This window comes from Enhydra lutris, unplaced genomic scaffold (genome assembly GCF_002288905.1).
Source record: "Enhydra lutris kenyoni isolate GAN:26980312 unplaced genomic scaffold, ASM228890v2 scaffoldscaffold21, whole genome shotgun sequence".
Classification (NCBI taxonomy): Eukaryota; Metazoa; Chordata; class Mammalia; order Carnivora; family Mustelidae; genus Enhydra; species Enhydra lutris.
In genome coordinates this window covers 65,184,311-65,190,705 of record NW_019154105.1, presented here as the reverse complement: position 1 = coordinate 65,190,705, position 6,395 = coordinate 65,184,311, and positions in this window count along the sequence as shown.

The window sequence follows — 6,395 nt, the reverse complement described above, 5'->3', positions numbered from 1 at the left end:
TGAGTTCTAGTAGTTTGGGGGTGGAGTCTTTTGGGTTTTCCATATAAAGCATCATGTCATCTGCGAAGAGAGAGTTTGACTTCTTCATTGCCAATTTGGATACCTTTTATTTCTCTTTGTTGTCTGATTGCTGTTGCTAGGACTTCTAATACTATGTTGAACAAGAGTGGTGAGAGTGGGCATCCTTGTCGTGTTCCTGATCTCAACGGGAAGGCTGCAAGCTTTTTCACATTGAGGATGATATTTGCTGTGGGTTTTTCATAGATGGATTTGATGAAGTTCAGGAATGTTCCCTCTATCCCTATACTTTGAATCGTTTTAATCGGGAACGGATGCTGGATTTTGTCAAATGCTTTTTCTGCATCAATTGAGAGGACCATGTGGTTCTTCTCTCTTTTCTTATTAATTTGTTCTATCACATTGATTGATTTGCGAATGTGGAACCATCCTTGTAGCCCAGGAATGAATCCCACCTGGTCATGGTGGATAATCTTTTTAACGTGCTGTTGGATCCTGTTTGCTAGGATCTTGTTGAGAATCTTAGCATCCATATTCATCAGTGATATTGGTCTGAAATTCTCCTTTTTGGTAGGGTCTCTGCCTGGTTTGGGGATCAGACTAATGCTGGCTTCATAGAAAGAGTCTGGAAGTTTTCCTTCTGCTTCAATTTTTTGAAACAGCTTCAGGAGAATAGGTGTTATTTCTTCTTTGAAAGTTTGGTAGAATTCCCCAGGGAATCCGTCAGGTCCTGGGCTCTTGTTTTTTGGGAGGTTTTTGACCACTGCTTCAATCTTGTTACTAGATATTGGTCTATTTAGGTTTTCAATTTCTTCCTGGTTCAATTTTGGGAGTTTATAGTTTTCCAGGAATGCATCCATTTCATCTAGGTTGCTTAGCTTATTGGCATATAACTGTTGATAATAACTTCTGATGATTGTTTCTACTTCCTTGGTGTTAGTTGTGATCTCTCCCTTTTCATTCATAATTTTATGAATTTGGGCTTTCTCTCTATTCTTTCGATTAGTGTGGCCAATGGTTTATCGATCTTATTGATTCTTTAAAAAAACCAGCTTCTAGTTTCATTGATACGTTCTACTGTATCTCTGGTTTCTACCTCATTGATCTCAGCTCTAATCTTGATTATTTCCCTTCTTATGTGTGGAATTGGTTTGATTTGTTGTTGATTCTCCAGTTCTTTAATGTGTAGAGACAGCTGCTGTGTTCTGGATTTTTCAGTTTTTTTGAGGGAGGCTTGGATGGCTATGTATTTCTCCCTTAGGACTGCCTTCTGTTCCCCAATGTTTATAGCAGCAATGGCCACAGTTTCCAAACTGTGGAAAGAACCAAGATGCCATTCAACGGACAAATGGATAAGGAAGATGTGGTCCATATACACTATTTAGTATTATGCCTCCATCAGAAAGGATGAATAACCAACTTTTGTAGCAACATGGACGGGACTGGAAGAGATTATGCTCAGTGAAATAAGTCAAGCAGAGAGAGTCAATTATCATATGGTTTCACTTATTTGTGGACATAACAAATAGCATGGAGGACGTGGGGAGTTAGGGGAAGGGAGTTGGGGGAAATTGGAAGGGGAGGTGAACAATGAGAGACTGTGGACTCTGAAAAACAATCTGAAGGGTTTGAAGAGGTGGAGGGGTGGGAAGTTGGGGGAACCAGGTGGTGGGTATTAGAGAGGGCACGGATTGCATGGAGCACTGGGTGTGGTACAAAAACAATGAATACTGTTATGCTGAAAATAAAGAAAAATGATATTAAAAATAATAATAATAAAAAAATAAAATAGAATGAATAAAATCTTTAAAAAATTAAAAATAATATTAAATCATAATTTTAAAGCAGCACTTGTCATGATGCTTAGAATGTAAAGAAAAATATGTTCATGCTAAATTGAGACAGATAATCTCAACTATTGAGTGAACTACATGGAAAATCTAGAACTAAAAATAATGTATCTGGGAGGGTGCTGTGCAGCTCAGTCAGTTGAGTGTCTGCCTTTGGATCAGGTCATGTTCCCACGGTCCTGGGATCAAGGTCTGTGTCAGACTCCCTTTTCCCGGGAGTCTGACCCCCTCTCTCTGACCCTTCCCCCTGCTCACATGTGCTCTCTTTCAAATGAATAAATTAAAAGTCTTTAATAAAATAAAATAAAAATATTTAATCTGGGATTTAAAAAAATTCAATAGATGTGCTAAAAAACAGCACACATTCTAGAAGAAATCCTCAGTGACCTTGATGAGAGATCGGTAGAATCTACCCAATCAGAAGAACAGAGGACAGAAATTACTTAATGTAAACCAGAGCTACACGGGCCTATGAGATAGTACCAAAGTCTATGACAAGTGGTGTTTTCATGGAACATGACAAGAGAAAACGTGGCAGGAAAATGTAACAAGGGCTGAAAATCTTCCCTATTTGGGAGGAGACATATATAAAGAAAAATATTCCAAGGCACGTGTCATAAGTTAAACTACGAAAAACCAAAGAGAAACATTTGAAAGCAGCCAGAGGAAAAAAGGCCCTTTACAGACAAGGGAAGGATGGTGTGAGGATCACTGACTTGTCATCAAAGACAATGGAGGCCCAAAACAATACAGCCAAGCAAGCAAACAAACAAACAAAAAGACAATGGAGGTCAGAAGACAGTGGAGTGACATCTGTGACCCACTGGAAAAGCCTGTCACTGGAAAATGCTATTTCTATGAAAATATTCTCCAGTAATGAAGATGAAATGAAGACATTTCAGATGAAGGAAAAAGAACTCAGAGAATGCACTGCCAGCAGACCTGGGTTCCAAAGCACGAGAAAGGTGGCCCTCTGGAGTGAAGATCAATGGGCAAGATGGAATCTTGAACCTTCTGGAAGGAATGAAGACCATTGGAAATGGCAAGTATGTGGGTAAATATAAGAGACTCTTTTCTCCTGATTTCTTTAGAGTGTATATGATTATGTACAGAGAACTGACTACATTGTGCTGTGGGGCTTATAATGTACATTAGATATAACATGTACAATAACTATAGAGAAAAGGAGGAAGGGAGGGAATGAATGTCCCCATCAGTTGATGAGTGGCTTCCATTTTTAGAAGTGGCATGAGATTGACTAAGTCCTCTGTGAACATCTCAGGATGTACTGTATAACTGTAGAGCAACCATTGAGAATTTAATGCAGAGAGAGAACTGAAGAGCCCACGGGAAAATCAAAATGGAATTCTAAAAAACGTCCAAGAATGAAAAACTGATTCGTGCAACAATATGAATGAATCTCACAGACCTGCTGAGCCCAAGAAGTCAAACACAAGCACACAGTGGGAGATTCCACTCAGACAGTATTCTAGATCAGGCAAATGCACGTGTTGGCCCTTCAGATATGAGAGATGGTATGAAGCAGGGGAGGACAGTCGACTGGACGGGGAACAGATCTTTCTCATACATTTGTCAAAACGAACCAAATTGGGTACTCAAGATCTGTTTGCTTTACTGTATGACATTTATATCCCAATTTAAAAATCTTTTTAAAATGTTTATTTGAGGAAGTTTGTGTGACTCAGTTGGTGAACTGACTGCCTTCAGCTCAGGTCATGATCCCAGGGCCCCGGGATCAAGTCGGGTATCAGACTCATTGCTCAGCAGGGAGCCTACTTCTTTCTCTGTCTTCTGCTCCCCTTGCTTGGGCTCAGTCTCTTTCTCTCAGAAACAAATAAAATCTTCTAAAATGAAATAAACTATTTATATGAGTCTCAGTATTATGATTTTGGCTCTTAAATAGAAAGCCAACTGCATTTTTTTCATCAGCCTGAGGTGCCTATGTGGGGAGAGGATTCATTTAAAAATTCATTTCTAGGAAATTCCCTGTATCTTTGTACAAGAACTCCAGATAACTTGAGTGGTATATGACTCCATAAAAATATTGAACCAACTCCTGGGGCGCCTGGGTGGCTCAGTTGGTAAAGCAGCTGCCTTCGGCTTAGGTCATGATCCCAGAGTCCCAGGATTGAGTCCTGCATCAGGCTCCCAGCTCCATGGGGAGTCTGCTTCTCCCTCTGACCTTCTCCCCTCTCATGCTCTTTCTCACTCTCTCTCTCTCAAATAAATAAATAAAATCTTTTATAAATAAATAAATAAATAAAATCTTAAAAAAAAAAAAAAAGAAAGCCAACTGCGGACACAAACAGCTCCTGGAAAACGGCTCTGCCACCATCCATAGCAGATCTCATTCCCATGAACATAGAACACAAGGCAACTAAAAAGCCACCAGGCCAAGACTCACTGAGGCCTCTCTGAGAGGTGCCTTCTGATGAAAGCTCATTGAAATGAAGGTTCAGTCATGAAAAGGCAGAGGAAAGCATTTCCGGCACAGGAGGCAGAGAAAGGAAGGATCTGAAATCAGTGTCCCTATTCCCTAGTGCTGCATAACAAACTGTCCCTAAAGCAGCAATGTATTCTTATCTGCATGGTTCTGTGGACTGACAGGGCCATCCAGGAGACATATGACTTCAGCTTTCTGAGCTGTGGTCCCTGACCTTCGCTTCTCTAAGGTTGGAAAGGAAGAGACCACTGTTGCTTAATGAAGAGTGCAGCAGGAAAGGGCTGGTCTGATGCTGTTACTCATAAGTCATTGGCCCTGAGCTAGTTACCCCACCTCTCTGAGACTTGATTACCTGCACCTCCTGGAGGATGATGGTGAACATGAGTAAGATAATGCAGATTTCAGTCACTTCAGCTAGTATTATTTCTCTTACAAGTATCACCATCAGTACTTACTGAGTACCTCTGATGTGTCAAGAACCCCTCTGGTGGATCCTCATCTCCAGCTGTGATGTCTGGATCTGTGATGATGCAGCCACCCCCTGCCTCACCGTGACCCACTGGATATCTCTGGTCATACTGGAGCCCTGCTCTTGATCTAACAACTTCCTCTGCTGTAAAATTTGGAACTCAACCCTGACCGTGCAGAGCTTACTTTGGTACATCCACAATGCTCTGAATGCTGTGGCCAGGGCACAGTGGGTGCCATATCAGTGACAGCTGCCATTATTCTCAGGGCCTTTTCCACTGGCTATTCCCTGGTTCTGTGCCTAGTGGGCAATGGCCCTATTGCTCCTCAAGTTTCTGTGGAAACACCCCCATGAAGGCTGCTGCATTATACAGGTGTCTTAGAAGCTTCCTGTCTCCACTCAATAGCACCCTTTAGAGCAAAGTCAACAGTGTGGACAGTTGGTTGACCATTTGGATGTAGCTACGGTATCTTGTTTGTATCCACCTGGTGAGTCTAAGAGGGAAGCAAAGCCCGGCTAACGGTGTGCACAGTTGATAGAGGTCCCTGGGAGTGAGACCACCTGCTACGGTTTCAGGTGTCTGAAAACCCACCCGGATCTCATGATTCATCTTCTTGACTGAATCCACATGCAGGGATTTGGGGATCCCTGGAAGAGGAGGGTTCCTCAGAGATGACACAGGAGAAACTGTGGCCTCGGGGGTACAGTGACTTGCCTGAGATCACTAAGTCAGTTACAAGAGAGCTGAGAAGAGAGCCAGGCCCCTGACCCTGGATGAGCACCCACTGCTTTGAAACTATCTCTTTTCATTGAGTCTGTGGGTGCAGAGGAGAGCAGAGCCATCTAGGAGAAACATGCCCAGCTCTTTTTTTTTTAACCCCTAATCCTGGAGACAGCACTTGTCTCTCAGGGGTTGCAAATCAGGAGCACCCGCTTTTGTAGCCACCGCACCTTGAAAGCATCTTGTTAGTCAAGGTAACTTACCTTGAGGGTGTCCAGCTATGATGCCCCTGTGAAGAATCATAATGGGTTTCAGTTGGTTTATGTCACTGAGGCATTTGTTGAAACACAGGTTTGTCAGTAGCGCTTTCTAAAATGAATTTTCTACACATGCTTTAAAAATATGTGAGTTTTTCCTAATGCACTATGGGAGGTATTAGGCCTGAATTTTGTAGATCTATGTTCTTTAATCAGTAATGTATCTCCTGACAAAACCAAAAGAAAATCTATAGAATGGGAGATTTTTGGGAATATCTTATCAGACAAAGGGTTAGTATCCAAAATATATTGAGAACTTACCAAACTCAATACCCAAAGAACAAATAATCCACTCAAGAAATGGGCAGAGGACATGAACAGACATTTCTCCAAAGAAGACATCCAGATGGCCAGCAGATGCTTTGAAAAAATGCTCTACATCCCTCAGCATCAGGGAAATACAAATTAAAACCACAATGAGATACCACCTCACACCAGTCAGAATGGCTAAAATTAATAAGACAAGAAACAACGAGTTTTGGTGAGGATGTAGAGAAAGGGGAACCTTCTTACACTGTTGGTGGGAATGTAAGCTGGTGCAGCAACTCCGGAAAAC